Genomic DNA, 18,423 nt, shown 5'->3' with positions numbered 1-18,423 from the left:
CTTGAAATCAGGTAAAACTCTTGTAATCGTGTGACAGCTTTTTTTTTTGTAATCGAGTAAAAGGCAAGTTACATGGCTCACTACTTTTTTACTCAATTAATCATGATTCTTATAATGGGGCAAATGCTATTTCTTGGAATCGGGTCAAACTCTTGGAATAGTGTAACAATTGCTTTTTGTAATGGGGGGAAAAGGCAAGTTAGAGAGCTCACAACTTTAACCCAATTCATCAATCTTATAATCGGGCAAATGCTATTTCTTGGAATTGGGTAAACCCTTGGAATCGTGCAACAATTGCTTTCTGTAATCGGGTAAAAGGCAAGTTATTAGATGGCTCACGGAATAACATACACTCCTCGCCTGTTTTGCCCTCTTCCGTCCAGATTCTCACCCGGGACCCTATAAATATAGTTCCACCATAGCTATGTGTACCAGCAACAGCAACAGCAACAGCAGCAGCAGCAGCAGCATTGATCGATCATCTGTGACCCGATGACACACACCACGAGCTCCTCCAATGGCACCCATATAATCCGGGTCAGGGAGGCGCACCTGGCCACCGTTATCTGGTTGTAACGGCAAGAGGTATATATACTCTGTACTGCATTGCTCTGCTTTGCCATGCTGAGTCCATTTCTAGTGACTGAACTGTTGTGATGGCGAGAGGTATATATACTCTGTACTGCACTGCTCTGCTTTGCCATGATGAGTCCACTTCTAGTGACTGAACTGTGAGAGGTATATATACTCTGTAATGCACTGGTCTGCTTTGCCATGATTGAGACCACTTCAGTGACTGAATTGTTGTGACAGTGAGAGGTATATATACTCCGTACTGCGCTGCTCTGCTTTGCCATGATGAGTCCACTTCTAGTGACTGAATTGTTGTGACGGCGAGAGGTATATATACTCTGTACTGCATGAATTTGAATGTGAAGTGAGAGCATAACTATGGAAGTATTTGTGGGCGATTGAGGTTATGTTTTCTTGGGAGGGCGAACATTAATTCATAGCGAACCATAGAATAAACACAAACAAACATCTTTTATATAAATGTTCATGTTAGTGTAACAAGCGTTCTTGAAAATTTTCATGCGAAAAGGAATAGTAGTGCTTCATCAGTGAAAAAAAATAAGTGTAACATTTAGTGTTTGACTTTTTTTTGGACAGGTCAAAATTCTACAGCTTTTCACTTAAAATTTGCAGGTAGCATTTGGATGTGACCACGAACACATCTAAGTTTATTTTGATTTTTCTTACATTTGAAAAATGCATTTTTGGCGCTCAGGAGCATGTGCTTCTGGAAGCCAAATTGGATTCCCGTGTTTTCTCATACTTTTTCCCTAATCATATATTTGTGTTTCTGTATTAATTGCAATCATAATCAACTATAGTTAATTGCATTGTGAATCGACCATTCAATATTTGAAAGTGCCACAAGGGCTGTTTCTGTATTAATTGCACTGTGTGCGTTTGTATTGCACCTGACCACCTGTACCAAGTTTCTGGTACTCTCAACTGTAGTGCATAGCCTGCACATGACCGGCACCAAAAACACCTTGTATGCATCTACTACGGTTGCCCAGACGTCGCTTTCCGTGGATGAAACACAACGAACTCCCCTATCTATACCTCTGACGAATACAGCGAGATAGACGATCCCAAGGCATCTTGTGTGGACAGGACACCGAGCTATCAGGTGCTCGTCCACTAAAACTACTTTTCTTAGAAACGTAGCTTACTAGTGAAGATAGTATGTGACTGAACTGCTATATAAGGAGCAGCTCACCACGGATTGTAACAAGCTCATCAGTGCTGAAATACACTAGAAAAACAGCTTAACAGCGTGGATGTCATCATGGTTAACTAAACGAGAGAAAGATGAGGGAGACAAAGTCTCCACCTCTCACCACTATGCCTTGACCGGGAGCTCTTCACACCGTGGATGTCATCGTGGCCGTACATGAATCGTCCCCCACATCCAGCTCTGTTCAATTTCAGGCAAAGTGGACGTTTCATTGTACGGCCTGATGACATCCACGGCGTGGCTCTCCCAGAAACAGAGCTGCAACAGGCAGCCAAGCCGTATGTAAGTTTCGTTAAGAATTAATTACAGTAGATGTGATGATTAGTTAAGGACTGCTACAACCAAGCCACGCGATGCAATCGGCCTTAACGGCAAAACAGCGTGCAGAAGGGAAATTAATGATCTAACGGTTGATTTGTTTTCTTCACTGTACGTTTTTGCACTCAAGATTGCTAATCCAAGAAGAAATTTCTTCGACAAAGAACAGACAGGTGAAGTGTGCACCCGACGGTTACCTTCAGGCACAGAGCCACGGTCGTCTTCGGCGACTTCTCGGGGAGGCGGCTCCAAGCGGCGGCCTCTCTGAACGCACGGGAGCGCCCTCACACGCCACAACAACAGCGCAGCACGGCTGCTCGGCGGCATGGTCGGCCATCGGAGCGGGCGGCAACGACCGCGTCGCGTCAGCGAAGGCGACGGGCGCACGGCCGAGGCCTTGTGATCAGTGTGCAGCCCGGTCCACGCGCAAGGCGAGGCGGAAGCCAAACCTCCTGGCGTGCTTCTCCCGGTCGCATGGCGGCCCGTGGCGGAGCGGAGGTTCTGCCCGGCGCGGTGCGGCGGCGGTAGCGCGTGGCTATGCGGCGGCGCGGCATTGGCAACGTGCGGTTGCATGACCCGACGGCATGGCCGGGCTGGCTGTTGGCCGCCCGTCGACGGCGACGGCAGTGGCGTTGACTGTGCGGCACGGATTTCTCCGGCGATAGGCCATGCGGCTTGGAGGAAGCGGGGATTGGGTAGTCTATCCCTTTGGAATATTTACATTTCGGTCTACAATCTTTCTGTTATTGACAGAAAAGACTATATATTTCTCTATATATTCTCTTGAACACCCTATATTTCTCTATTGGCAAAGAGGCAATGGTTTTGCGATTGGGCGCTGCTACGCGTCAGCCGGCGGAAAAGATCCGCCACCTCGCAAGCCATCAGATCTCGAGTGGTCGACTGTCACCCTGTACCATTGCAACATATGTCGTGTTTTAGAATTTTTCTGGAACACAGGTCATGTTTCAGAAAATTTTACAACATAGATTAAGTTGCAGATTTTTCTTACAACAAAAGTCTTGTTACAGTTTTTTCCCTTGCAACAGAGGTCCTGCCGCAGAATTTTCATGACAAAAGTCTTATAAATTTTTCGCAACAAAGATCTTGTTGCAGAATTATTCTACAACAGAGGTCTTGTTACAGTAATTTATAGTCTTTTCACAACGGATGCCCGTGCGAGCCAATGCTCTGCAACTGTTCCTGGGTGAAACGAGAGCGATAGGATCATGGTGTTTCTGGGAAGGAAAGGTGGACACAGGGGGGGGCACATGGACATGTGGGACGATGGAGGCGGTTGACGCTTGGAAGCAATCCACTGATGGATGCTAATCATTTCCCGTTGCGATCAGCCTTCCGTTCAAATGACAGAAGAGTTTTGAGTCTTGTCATCGCACGGCTTGGGCTCTGTGGAAGCAACTAGACGCCAGAGTCTTTAATAGAAAGGAACAACTGGTGGTTGCAGTTGACCTTGCTCGAATGATCTTGGAAGAGCTTAGAGAGTGGAACTTAGCATTTCACAATGTAGGAGGTTTACAACATTTTGTGAGACAGTAACTTTGTAGATGTGTGGAGTGAGTGTTCGCACGGCGATGTTTGCATCGTCATGTGGATTCTTGTAAATCTATTTCTGTAGGACCGAAAGTATGTCTAGAGGGGGGTGATTAGACTACTTGACCAAATAAAAGCTTATCCTTTTCCCAATTTTAGTCTTTGGCAGATTTTATCTAACTTAGCACAAGTCAAGCAATCTTAGCATAATTCAAGCAAGCATGCAAAGAGTATATGAGCAGCGGAAAGTAAAGCATGCAACTTGCAAGAATGTAAAGGGAAGGGTTTGGAGAATTCAAACGCAATTGGAGACACAGATATTTTTGTCGTGGTTCCGATAGGTGGTGCTATCATACATCCACGTCGATGGAGACTTCAACCCACGGAGGGTAACGGCTGCGCGAGTCCATGGAGGGCTCCACCCACGAAGGGTCCACTAAGAAGCAACCTTGTCTATCCCACCATGGCCGTCGCCCACGAAGGACTTGCCTCACTAGCGGTAGATCTTCACGAAGTAGGCGATCTCCTTGCCCTTACAAACTCCTTGGTTTAACTCCACAATCTTGTCAGAGGCTCCCAAGTGACACCTAGCCAATCTAGGAGACACCACTCTCCAAGAAATAACAAATGGTGTGTTGATGATGAACTCCTTGCTCTTGTGCTTCAAATGATAGTCTCCCCAACACTCAACTCTCTCTCACAGGATTTGGATTTGGTGGAAAGAAGATTTGAGTGGAAAGCAACTTGGGGAAGGCTAGAGATCAAGATTCATATAGTAGGAATGAAATATCTTGGTCTCAACACATGAGTAGGTGGTTCTCTCTCAGAAAATGTAAGTTGGAAGTGTAGGTTCGTTCTGATGGCTCTCTCCACGAATGAAGAGGAGGTGGAGGGGTATATATAGCCTCCACACAAAATCTAACCGTTACACACAACTTGCCAATCTCGGTGGGACCAAATTGATAAACTCGGTCGGACCGATTCAACAAATCTAGTGACCGTTAGGATTTTCGGTGGGACCTACATGCAACTCGGTAGGACCGATATGGTTAGGGTTAGGGCATAACATAATCTCGGTGAGACCGATTACACAAACTCGGTAGGACCGATTTTGGTAATAAGCTAACTAGAGAGTTGGTTAGGTAAACTCGGTGGGACCGGTTTGCTCATTTCGGTGAGACCGAAATGTTACGAAAGGGAAACAGAGAGTTTACATTGCAATCTCGGTGGGACCGATCGCTCATCTCGGTGGTACCGAAACGTTACGAAGGGAAACAGAGTGATTACAATCCCATCTCGGTGAGACCGAGATCCCTATCAGTGAGACCGATTTGCTTAGGGTTTGTGGCAGTGGCTATGACATCTGAACTCGGTGGCGCCGGATAGAAAGAATCGGTAGGGCCGAGTTAGACTTTTGGTTTAGGTCATATGTGTGTGAGAAAGTAGTTGAGGGCTTTGGAGCATATCACTAAGCACTTTGAGCAAGCAAGCCATTAAGCAACACCTCATCCCTCCTTGATAGTATTGGCTTTTCCTATAGACTCAATGTGATCTTGGATCACTAAAATATAAAATGTAGAGTCCTGAGCATTGAGCTTGAGTTAATCCTTTTGTCCTTAGCATTTTGAGGGGTCCACTTTTCTCATCCATGCCATGCCAATCATTGAGCTTTCCTGAAATGTTTATCTTGAAATAGCATTAGCTCAATGAGCTATATGTCGTTAGGAATTACCAAAACCACCTAGGGATAGTTGTACTTTAAATCTCCCCCTTTTTGGTAATTGATGACAACATATAGATCAAAGCTTCGAGAAATGATAATAAGATTGAAAAAACATTGTCGCTTTGAGAAGTATGTGAAATGTAAGAGCTCCCCCTAAATTTGTGCATAGTTTAAGATTTGCTTTGGACTGCAAATGCACAATGAGTTAGGATCATGAGTTACTCTTCCATGTCACATACATCTTGGTGGAGCGCTCAAAATGATAATAATTAAATACATGCACTCATCACCAAGCAAAGTGAATGATCATATAGAGATAAAAGGATAATGTCATCCAACAAGCATTAATGTAGCATAGCATATGATCAAACACGTGATCATCCAAGTATCTCACAAAAGCAAATAAAGTTCAACCACCAAAACAAGAGAGAATAAAAAGCAACGCTCTCTCTCGAAGCCTATGATCTATACATTTTTCTCCCCCTTTGGCAACAAGTTACCAAAAAGTTCATAGAAAATGCATAGTACTAAATCGACTCTCAGGCTTGGTCTTCGGCTGGTGGTGTAGAAATAACGCCAAGGATGAAGGCATCAGTTGATGAAGATGGAGCTGGTGGAGTAGGTGCTGGAGTTGGTGGCACTGAAGCTGTAGCTGGTGCAGATGAAGTTGCTCTGGTGTCTGGAACATGCACTGCAGCTGATCTCTGTCCTCTGGGCACTCTAGCAAACGCATCAGTGGTAGTCTTGCCCTTCCTCTCCTGCATGTCATCCTGAAGTTGCTCAACAACTGATAGTATCTCAGTAACCTTCACATCTAAATCGTAGATGTTTTGAGTCAGGGTGGCCAATCCCTTCTCAATCCTCAGAGTGGAGGCAATCAAGTAGCCAAGCTGATCTTGCTTGCTCTTCAGGAAATACTAAGATGCCTCATCAATGGTTGGCATCTTTGCAGCCTTTTCAGTCCTTGCCTTCTCCTTCTTTGCTTGTGCTTGCACAGAAGATGGTTCATTTTCATCCATAACCACTGTGTTGTCCTCAAAATCTGGGTAGATGGGCATGTGTTCCTTGTCCAAGAGGTATGTGCCAGTGCCCTTCCTGGAGTTGATTAGCTCCTGGATCTGTGGGGCATACCCACAACTTCTCTTTTGGTCAGAAGTTGTTCTCTTGATAGTTTCCACTATGAGGCTCATGACCTTGAACTTTTGAGGCACATCAAATATGTGAAGTAGGTTGATAGCATGGCCTCTAATCATCTTGTGATCACCTGACTTAGACAAAAGAGTGTGCCTGAGAATCCAGTTGATTGTTGGCAATCCTGACAGAAGGTAATGTACTGATCCAAACTTGTGTGTCTCAACAGCAGCGTCTGGGATCTCTCTGTACATATGTGCCATGAAGTTGTGATCCTTCTTCTTCTTGGCATAAACATCCAAGTCATTCTCATTTTCCTTAGGTGCATTGATCAGATTTGCCCATTCTTCAACTGCTGATTGGCACCTAGTACCTTCAGACATCTAGACAATCCTTCCATCTGCATAGAAGTGAGTTGTGGAGTAGAACTGCATAATAAGCTCATCATTCCACTTTGTGAGCTTCTGCCCAACAAAGTCCTCCACTCCACAAGCATTGAAACTATCATACACTCCTGGATAATGCTCTTCATTCTTCCTGATGTACTCCTAGTCCACCCATCTCATATCACAGACTATTGGCTTCTTGTCAAGCAGCACTGTCTCATAGAAGTCCTGTTGTTCCTTTGTATGGATCCTGTAGTCCACAGCAGTTCTCCTCCTGACTGCATAGGGGTCAGTCAATCTCCACTGTCTGAGTCTTGCATCCTTCCTCGGCTTCATATCCTCAGCTACAGGATGAACATCATTGTGATCTGGAATTTTGGGCTTCAACTTTCTCAAGACATGTTCCTCATCATCTTCTTCTTCAAGAACAACTTCAGGCACTGGGGCCTTGTTCTTCTCTCCAGCAGGAATGTTCCTTGTATTCCTCTTGGGTGCAGACTTGGGCTTTGGAGCAGTTGCCTTGGGAGCTTCTTTGGGCTTTGATGAAGCAGCCCCTGACCTGATGGCATCACCCATAAGCTTTTGAGCTTTAGGTGCTGGTGCAGCAATCTCTTCCTCTTCTTCTTCTTCCATCATGGAAGGCTTTCCAACAACCCTGGCCATGGTCTTCTTGACCCTTTCCTTCCTCTTCTTCCCTTCTGCAGCAGCCTCTTTGGGTTCAAATTCCAAAGGTACTTGAGTGGAGGCTCTGGCTTTAGACATGGGAATTCTTCTTGCAGGTGCTTTGGTCTTCATACCAGGCTTAGTGGCAGTTGTTGTGCCATACTCCTTCTTGAGCACCTTCTTCTTGGAAGTGGCCTCATCTTCAACAGCCACATAGTCTTCATTCTCAGACTCTGAGGTACTCTTCTTTCTGGCCCTAGTGGCTGCCTTTGGCAAGTTGCTGGGTGTGCTCCTGCTACCATCATAGCTGCTTGAGGGACCAGTGCCCTCACTCATGTGAACCTGTTCCTCAGACTTGTTCTGGCTGTCGCTTTGATCAGACACGTTGCAAACACTAACAACAGACCCTGTGAATAGATATAGATGAGATAGATAGGATGAGCATCACAAAGTACAGAGGTTTTTGCAAAAGAATGAGTCAAAAACTTAGTTTTAGTTTTCCACAGAAATCATGTTGGATCTACCGATTTTGTAAACTCGGTGATACCGAAGCAGCTTTTGGAACCTAAACTAGTGAACTTGGTTAGACCGAGTCACAGTTTGGTGGCACCAAGACTGCTAGGGTTTCACAAAGTCCTGAACTCGGTCACACCGATTTGCAATTCTCGGTCAGACCGAGAATCACATGTGCAATGGCCTTGGCCAAATCGGTGGAACCAATTTCTACAACTCAGTTGGTCCGAGATGGTTTCGGCGGAAACCTAACCCTAAATTTTCAATCCACAACTAAACTATGGAGTGTTTTCGCTGGATAAGATGATCTCAATCGTGGCAAGATACATGGCAAAACAATGTGCTAGGAATTCAGAGTGGGATTAGCACAAGGATCAAGTCCATACCCTAGTTTGGCGATGGACTTGCTATGGTGGCAACGGCGGAGACGATTCTCGTTGACGGCGCCGGAGACCAGCGGCGGGAGGCAGCTGGCGACAAGGAGGACGATCCGGAGACCCAGGGAGGCAGAGCAGGATGAGCGCGGGCGAAAGAGTTCGGAGAAATTTCCAAAAATTGGCCCGTGGATATATATAGCCTGACCATGTCGGTGTGACCGAGTGGAACAACTCGGTGGCACCGAGATGCATAACTGCAAGTAGTTACTGCAACTCGGTGTGACCGAAAAGTTCAAATCAGTTGCACCGAGATTGAAAACCTAGATCGACTTAGTGATCTCGGTATGACCGAAATGGAAGAATCGGTTGGACCGAAACGCACAAAGAAGTTTTGGAAGTTTAAGTCTATGACGAATCGGGGACTCCGAGTGCCCTCACACAGAGTGGTTCGAATCCGACTTGATCAAACTTTGTGATGTAGCATGAATAGAGCTTGAGACAAGAAAAGCATAGATAGCTAGAGAAGGTTCTTAGGCATTCTTGTCCATCCACTTGGCAAAAGAAGGAAATCAAACAATCAAAACTACAGGTGGATGTCCTCGAATGAGTGAAATATGCAATCAACATGCTCACACAATAAAATGATAAATGAAATATGTGGCAAAGCATGCACAACCATTCTAGGATCTATCAAGCAATTGGCGATGACTAGGTCATCTATATATGAGTATATTGACTTAGTAGTCAAATGAGAACATTTGATCATAGGTCATGCTCATCGTTTAAGCTCGAGCGGGGTTGCCACTTTTACATAATGCATTGTTGTGTTCACACCATTAGAGTTGCTTTAGCTCAATTCTTAGAGTAAAGCTCCCCCTAGATGTGAGATCCCCCCTAAGAGGGATGAACTAACCTTGGGTTTTGTCGATGATGACTTCATGTAGGTGTTGAAGATGTGGATGCTCAATGTTGATGTAGATCGTTTGGAGCAATCCTTTGGAGTGAGTTGCACTTTCAATACCTACACGGGTTAGTCCCACAAGGAACAAATAAGGATATCCATAGACATAGAGTGATGCATACACAAGATGATGTCCATGGAGGCATTAGGTTACCTTGTCCCTTGTCTTACCAACAAGAGGGTTTGTGACTCCTTGAACTAGTGCAAGATGTGGAAGTTGATTGCACTTATCCTTGCCAAAATAGTAAGAATGAATTATGTTGGCGGAGTCACCCTCAAGAACTCTCTAGTTCTTCTTCTTCGGGATCCACATCATCTTGATGGGAATCCTTGGAGTTGTAGTCGTACTTGACGAAGTAGAACTTGATGTAGTATTGGGAACCCACTTGACCAAGGCCTTAGGAGCTTCTTCAAATGCATCAATCTCCTCTTGAAGCTTATCCTTGCCTTTTTGCTTGTGGTCTTGTGGTGGAAGATCATCTTGAGCTTGTGTCCCTTTGAAGGAAGTAGGATCATACTTCTCTTGTTGAGGGACAAACTTCGTCTTGGGGTATTGATCTTCTTCCCACTCAACTCCATTGGCATTGAACTTTTGTTCAAAACCAACACCTTGGTTCTTGGTGCCTTCCTTGCTTGCGTACAATTTCCTCGAATTGCTTACTCCCGGCAAGGCTCTTGTAAACACCTTTCTCTATAATTCCCTTCAATAAGCTACTTTCTTGCTCAAGTGTAACTTGGCTAAGAGAATCATTAGTGGAATCAAGAGAACTACTAGAAGCGACAACATTGGATTTAACATGATTATTGTTACTACTATAGGAAGAATCCTTCTTGTTCTTGTTACTAGACTTGACTTGAGGCATGTAAGTGGATAAAAGTAAACGCTTGGCAATGTGAGAAGAACTTTTCTTGCGAAGATCATCATTGATTGCCTTTAAGAACTCATGCTCTTACTCAAGGTTGAGCTTTTCAAAGCATAACTTCTCATGAGTCCTTAAAAGTTCTCGATGATCCCCTAAGATAGTTTGATGAGCTAGCTTAAGAGTGTTTAGTTCTTTAGTTAGGAGCTCAATCTTCTCCTTATCATTGTCATTCGTTTCATCTTGATTAGCATGATTAATTGACGTTTCATCATAGTATTCATCACTAGAGTTGTCAATAAGTAAATCATCATCACCTAACAAGTCATCTTCATCACTACTGAAATCAACATACTCGAGGTGTGTTACCTTTGGGCCTTTAGCCATGAAGCATCTTCCAAGTCCTTCATTTGGTGAGTCAAATATGTCGTAGGAGTTGGTTGACACAAGTGCTAGACCGGCAACACCTTCATCTTGAGTATGTTTGGGGTCGGAGTGATAGCTTCTCTCGGAGTGATTGTCGGAGTCGGAGCCGGATACCCATTCACCAACATGAGCTTGATGTCTTCGTTTTGTGTAGCTCCTTGATGACTTGTCCTTCCTTTCCGAATCCTTGCTTCTCCGGGGTGTTCTTCGTTCATAACGTTCATCTCTACTCCTTCTCTCTCTTGGTGGTGATTCTTCTCTTCTACTTCTTCTCTTTGGAGAATCTTCTCTTCTTTTGTAGGCTTCCGTACACTCATTGGAATAGTGTCCGGTGAGGGAGTCCTGGATTAGGGGGTATCCGGACGACCGGACTATATACTTCGTCTGGACTATTGAGCATGAAGATACAAGACTCAAGACTCCGTCCCGTGTCCGGATGGGACTCTCCTTTGCGTGGAAGACAAGCTTGGCAATCCGAAGATTGTATTTCCTTCCTTGTAACCGACTCCATGTAAACCCTAGCCCTCTCCGGTGTCTATATAAACCGGAGAGGTTGGTCCTTAGAAGGCCGATCACAACTATGTAGGACCTTGAAGTATGTCTAGAGGGGGGGTGATTAGACTACTTGACCAATAAAAACTTAACCTTTTCCCAATTTTAGAGTTTGGCAGATTTTAGCTACTTTAGGACAAGTCAAGCAATCATCACACAATTCAAGCAAGCATGCAAAGAGTATATAGGCAGTGGAAATTAAAGCATGCAACTTGCAAGAAAGTAAAGGGAAGGGTTTGGAGGATTCAAACGCAATTGGAGACACAAATGTTTTGGCGTGGTTCCGATAGGTGGTGCTATCGTACATCCACGTTGATGGAGACTTCAACCCACGAAGGGTAACGGCTGCGCGAGTCCATGGAGGGCTCCACCCACGAAGGGTCCACGAAGAAGCAACCTTGTCTATCCCACCATGGCTGTCGCCCACGAAGGACTTGCCTCACTAGCAGTAGACCTTCACGAAGTAGGCGATCTCCTTGCCCTTACAAACTCCTTGGTTCAACTCCACAATCTTGTCGGAGGCTCCCAAGTGACACCTAGCCAATCTAGGAGACACCACTCTCCAAGAAGTAACAAATGGTGCGTTGATGATGAACTCCTTGCTCTTGTGCTTCAAATGATAGTCTCCCCAACACTCAACTCTCTCTCATAGGTTTTGGATCTGGTGGAAAGAAGATTTGAGTGGAAAGCAACTTGGGGAAGGCTAGAGATCAAGATTCATATGGTAGGAATGGAATATCTTGGCCTCAACACATGAGTAGGTGGTTCTCTCTCAGAAATGGTAAGTTGGAAGTGTAGGTTCATTCTGATGGCTCTCTCCACGAATGAAGAGGAGGTGGAGGGGTATATATAGCCTCCACACAAAATCTAACCATTACACACAATTCACCAAACTCGGTGGGACCGAATTGTTAAACTCGGTCGGACCGATTTAGTAAACCTAGTGACCGTTAGTGATTTTCGGTGGGACCGACATGCATCTCGGTGAGACCGATTCGGTTAGGGTTAGGGCATAACGTAATCTCGGTAAGACCGATTACACAAACTCGGTGAGACCGATTTGGTAATAAGCTTTCCAGAGAGTTGGTTAGGTAAACTCGGTGGGACCGATTTGCTCTTTTCGGTGAGACCGAAATGTTACAAAAAGGAAACAGAGAATTTACATTGCAATCTCGGTGGGACCGATCGCTCACTTCGGTTAGACCGAAACGTTACAAAGGGAAACAGAGAGATTGCAACCCCATCTCGGTGAGACCGAGATCCCTATCGGTAAGACCGATTTGCTTAGGGTTTGTGGCAGTGGCTATGACTTTTGGAATCGGTGGCGCCGGATAGGAAGAATCGGTGTGACCGATTTTGGCTTTGGGTTTAGGTCATTTGTGGATGTGGGAAAGTAGTTGAGGGTTTTGGAGCATATCACTAAGCACATGAAGCAAGAGGCTCATTAAGCAACACCTCATCCCTCCTTGATAGTATTGGCTTTTAGACTCAATGTGATCTTGGATCACTAAAATGTAAAATGAAGAGTCTTGAGCTTTTGAGCTTGAGCCAATCCTTTGTCCTTAGTATTTTGAGGGATCCACTTTCATCATCCATGCCATGCCATTCATTGAGCTTTCCTGAAATAATAGTCTTGGAATAGCATTAGCTCAATGAGCCATATGTTGTCATGAATTACCAAAACCACCTAGGGATAGTTGCACTTTCAAACTACAATCATAATCATCATAGGCTAGCTTCTAGGGTTTAGCCTCTACAATCTCGTGGTAGATCTACTCTTGTACTACTCATATCGTCAATATTAATCAAGCAGGAAGTAGGGTTTTACCTCCATCGAGAGGGCCCGAACCTGGGTAAACATTGTGTCCCTTGCTTCCTGTTACCATCAGCATAAGACGCACAGATCGGGACCCCCTACCCGAGATCCTCCGGTTTTGACACCGACATTGGTGCTTTCATTGAGTTCCTCTGTGTCGTCCCTGCAAGGCTCGATGGCTCGTCTCGTTGTCAAGGACAACATTACCTCTGGGGGAGTGCTGGCTGTAGGCCAAACTCTCCGACTTGGCGGCTTCATCATGGTCACCCCATCGGCTGTCGCGCCGATGGTGGCCTCTCGGGTCGTCACACATAACCTTCGCATCAATTCGGAACTCACGAACAGATGGATCTGATAGAGCTCTCCTCCCTTAATGAGCTCTTGGATCGCATCGCCGCTTTGGGAGTCGCTATGGACTATGACCAGATCGGGCTTAAACCCGACCGAAGGGACATTATATCCCCGCCGGCCACCCATGAGATAGCGGTAGTGGAGGAACCGCATGCGGATTGCCCCTCTATTTTGAGGACGAATTATGTCTGAATCACCGAGCTCCATGAGCCGGACTCCCGCTCAAGGGAAGACATGACCCAGATCCCGGACTTTGGATCGGGTATTCGGTCGGAAAAATTGGGCAACACTTCGGATCCCAAGCTGTCGAACTCGGAAGCTCCCCTGCCCCTAGGTGCTAGATCGGATCAGAATCCGGGTTCAGCCACGAACACCCACCCGTACTTAAACCGTCTCGCCCATATCAGACAAGAGCCCCATGAGACAGTACATCGCTACTGGGCCAGATTCCTCCTTGTGCTAAATAAGGCCAAGGACTGTCGTGAGGAGGACGCAGTCTCACTTTTCTGCAAAAACTGTACGAATAAAGGAATTCTTAATGCCATAAGTCGCCGTGACGTAGTACACTTCGCTGACTTGGCAACCATAGTACAGAAATACTGTGCGATGGAAAGCGCCTAGAAAACCCAAACAAAATTTTGGGATAGTCCGGCTCTCACCAAAACCTTTGTTCGAGCTAAACGGGCGAACTCTCAAAAGTCGACCGACCCTATCCTCAAGAAGCCAAAGCCCACCCCAGGGGGTGGAACCGTATTGGAAGAATGGCTCAACGGGCCATGTAAACTCCACAGTACGCCAGACACAACGCCAACCCATAGCCTTAGGGCATGTTGGATACTCCGGCTGGTAGCAAAAAGTGGCGAGGATCTTCTTGTAAGCCATAAAGCAGAACAACATCCTGCTAAAGAACAGAATACGGTGCTAACAGTCTTCAAGACTTCGCCTCAAACAATAGGCGCAAGCGAGCTCATCGAAGCTCCGCTAAAATTTGCCATGTGGCAAAAACAAATCCGTGGAACGACACTGCTATAACCTTCAATGCCAGTGACGAACCTCGATTCCAGACCGTCCAGACACCAGCCGCTCTGGTCCTTAGCCCAATCATGAACGGCTTTTGGCTCACTAAAGTACTCATGGATGGCGGAAGCGGATTAAACTTGATCTATGAAGAAACACTCAACAATATGGAAATTGATAAAAGCCGCATTGAACAAAGTGGCACAACCTTCAGGGGGATTATCCCTAGTCGGGAAGCGCGGTGTGCGGGAAATTCACACTCGATGCGGTGTTCAGCACCCCGGAGAATTATAGGTCCGAAGAAATCACATTCCAAGTGGCTCCTTTCAGCAGCGGTTACCATGCCCTTCTAGGACGGGACGCATTTATAAGCTTTCAAGCTATACCCCATTACGGGTACATGAAGATTAAAATGCCCGGACCCAATGGAATCATCACTCTAGCCAATGATCCGGACGTCGCACTTCGCGCCGAAAACAAAACCGCAGCACTAGCCCTGGAAGCATTATCCGAAGCCCTAGCAGCCGAAGAATTAACAACACTACGGGCCACCATGGACAGGGACGACGTGATACTCAACAAGCGACCCAAGTCCACCTCATTTAAACCCGCAGACGAAATAGTCAAATTCCAAGTACATCCAACGGACCCCACGAAGACAGCTTCCATCGGGACACAGTTGAGCCCCGCAATGGACGCCGCACTGCAAGACTTCTTACGCGAGAATTGGGAAATTTTCGCCTGGCACCCATCGGACATGCCGGGCATCCCATGCAGATTGGCCGAACACAGCCTCAATATACTAAAAGGGTACAAACCTGTCAAGCAGACTCTAAGGCGGTTTTCAGAGCCCAAACGGAAAGCCATGGGGGAAGAGCTAGCCAAGCTACTCGAGGCCGGATTCATTAGAGATATCAAGCATCCGGATTGGCTGGCAAATCTGGTAATGGTACCAAAGAAGGACAAATCCTGGCGCCTATGCGTCGACTTCAAAGACCTCAACAAGGCTTGCCCCAAGGATCCCTTTCCCCTCCCTCGCATCGATCAAATCATCGACGCCACAGCAGGACACGACTCGCTGTGTTTCCTCGACGCATACTCTGGATATCATCAAATAAAGATGGCAGAGTCCGACCAAGTTGCAATAGCTTTCATAACGCCATATGGCCCTTTCTGCTTCAACACTATGCCTTTCGGGCTTAAGAATGCCGGCGCAACCTACCAACGCATGATTCAACATGCCTGGAAAAGCAAATCGGCAAAATAGTGGAGGCATATGTGGACGAGGTGGTCATAAAAACAAGACACATCGAAACCCTAATAGATGACTTGAGGCTTACGTTTGATAACCTTCGAACATACGACATCAAGCTGAACCCGGAAAAATGCGTTTTCGGCATCCCCTCTGGGAAACTGCTGGGCTTCATTGTTTCTAATAGAGGAATTGAAGCGAATCTGGCAAAAATCCGAGCTCTGTCGCAGTTGGCTATACCAACAGACCTCAAGCACACCCAGAAACTAGCTGGATGTGTGGCTGCTTTGAGCCGCTTTATTTCCAGGTTAGGAGAAAAGGCATTACCTCTTTACCGCCTTCTTCGGCGCACCAAACACTTCGTGTGGATGGATGCAGCCGTGGCCGGACTCAACGAAATAAAGACCTTATTGGCCAGTAATCCAGTCCTAACAGCGCCAAATATCGGCGAACCTATGCTGCTGTACATAGCTGCAACACATCAAGTTGTAAGCGCAGTGCTCGTCATCGAACGAGAGGTTGACGGATATAAATTCCCACTCCAGAAGCCGGTTTATTACATATCCATGGTCCTCACCCCATGCAAATCCCGATACCCACACTATCAAAAAATAGCATACGCGGTCTTCATGGCATCCCGGAAGCTACGACACTACTTTCAAGAGTGTTCGATTATGGTGGCCTCCGAAGTACCACTCAACGACATAATAAATAACCGCGACACTACGGGTCGGGTCGCTAAATGGGCCATCAAGCTCCTTCCGTTTGACATAACATACAAGCCACGGTGGGCCATCAAGTCGCAAGTACTGGCTGACTTTGTCGCCGAATGGACAGAAGCCGAACTCCCTAAAGAGTACGGCGCGTACTCTAACTGGATCATGCACTTCGACGGCTCTAAAATGCTGGCCGGATTGGGAGCAGGTGTAGTCCTGACGTCTCCGACCGGAGACACGGTCCAATACGTCCTCCAAATATTATACACAGACTCCAACAATGCTGTCGAATACGAGGCTCTGTTACACGGTCTTCAGATGGTAGTCTCTATGGGCATTAAATGCCTAGAAGTGCGCGGGGATTCAAACCTCGCAATATCACAAATAAATGGAGACTTTGACGCCAAGGATCCGAAAATGGCAGCCTACCATAATGCCGTCCTCAAAATGTCAGCTCGGTTCAAGGGGCTCGAATTCCACCATGTGGCTCGAGAGAACAATCAAGCGGCGGATATTCTCGCCCGCGTCGGCGCTAAACGTGACCCTGTCCCACTAAACATATTCCTGGAAAGGCTGTTCAAGCCATCCGTGGTATGGGAAGGGGAGTCCGGCAATACTAGCACGGATCCGAATACACCCCAGATTTCGAACTATCAGACATAATCGGAGGCCCTACCACCGAAATAACATCTTCGGCCCACGAAATCATGGCTGTAATCGCCCTGTGGACTGAGCCTTTCTTGGCCTACCTAAATAGGCAGGAGCTCCCGGAAGACCAAAATGAAGCACGCTGCATCGTTCGGCGTTCTAAAGCTTACAAAGTCCATGAAGGGGAACTCTATAAGAAAAGTACGACCGGAGTGCTCCAAAGGTGCATCTCCGAAGAGGAAGGGCGACAGCTCTTGGCTGAAATCCATGCCGGACTGGGTGGGCACCACATCGCGACTCGAGCACTAGTCAGCAAGGCTTTCCGTACATGCTTCTATTGGCCGACGGCCCGAGCAGATGCACAGGACCTTGTCCAACACTGCGTCGGTTGCCAGCTCTTTGCCAATCAGAGTCATATGCCCCCTATCGCTCTCCAAACAATCCCCATAACTTGGCCCTTTGCGGTCTGGGGGCTGGACATGGTCGGACCTCTTAAAGGGGGAAGCCATAAGAAAAAATACTTATTGGTCATGGTGGACAAGTTCACCAAATGGATAGAAGCCAAACCAGTAAAAACGGCCGAATCCGGACCAGTAATAGACTTCATATGCGGGGTCGTACACCGATACGGCGTCCCCCACAACATCATCACTAATAATGGCTCAAATTTCACAGCTAATGAAGTGAAATCTTGGTGTGGGAAAATGGGCATTAAGCTTGACTACACTTCCGTCTACCATCCCCAAACAAACGATCAGGTCGAACGGGCAAACGGTCTCATCATGAGCGGCATCAAACCCAGACTAGTGCGATCCTTGACTGAGTCGGACACGCACTGGGTCGAAGAGCTCGACTCTGTACTCTAGGGGCTGCGGACCACGCCGAATCGCACCACTGGATATACACCATTTTTATGGTGTACGACGCGGAAGCAGTACTACCCTGCGACATAATACATGATTCGCCACGCGTACGCATGTACGAAGAGAAGGAAGCCGAGTTAGATCGGCAGGATAACTTGGATGCCCTGGAGGAAGAGCGCGACATCGCAAAAGCTCGCTTCGCATTCTATCAGCAGCAGGCTCGACGATATCAAAGCAGAGAAGTGCGGGCCAAAACTTATAATATTGGCGAGCTCGTTCTACGCCTACCGGAGAAGAAGAAGGACAAGCTCAAACCAAAGTGGGAAGGTCCCTTCGTCATTGACAAAGTTCTCACCGGAGGAGCGTACCGCTTACGTAATGCATCCGATAACAGACTCGAGCCGAACCCATGGAACGCGGCCAGACTCCGGAGATTCTACGCCTAGCGCCAAACTCAGTGTTCGTCTCCTTACCCCCTCCTTTTTAATCATG

General features: G+C 46.6%; 1 long non-coding RNA gene across 7 annotated transcripts in view; it reads right to left on the bottom strand.

Moving 5' to 3' along the window:
* Positions 1-2,779, bottom strand: part of LOC119275582 — an 8,409-nt gene extending 5,630 nt beyond the window's left edge. For 3 of the 7 annotated variants that reach the window (XR_005135760.1, XR_005135757.1, XR_005135759.1), the window contains exons 1-2: positions 2,323-2,779; positions 340-916 (exon numbers count right to left, since the gene is read on the bottom strand). This is a non-coding gene — a long non-coding RNA (uncharacterized LOC119275582). The remainder of the gene's footprint in view (positions 1-339; positions 917-2,322) is intronic. The other 4 variants (XR_005135758.1, XR_005135761.1, XR_005135763.1 and 1 more) reach the window with 3 other exon arrangements.
* Between the last annotated feature and the right edge of the window lie 15,644 nt (positions 2,780-18,423).

This window comes from Triticum dicoccoides, chromosome 3B (genome assembly GCF_002162155.2).
Source record: "Triticum dicoccoides isolate Atlit2015 ecotype Zavitan chromosome 3B, WEW_v2.0, whole genome shotgun sequence".
NCBI classification, from domain to species: domain Eukaryota; kingdom Viridiplantae; phylum Streptophyta; class Magnoliopsida; order Poales; family Poaceae; genus Triticum; species Triticum dicoccoides.
This window is presented reverse-complemented; position numbering and strand designations above follow the sequence as displayed.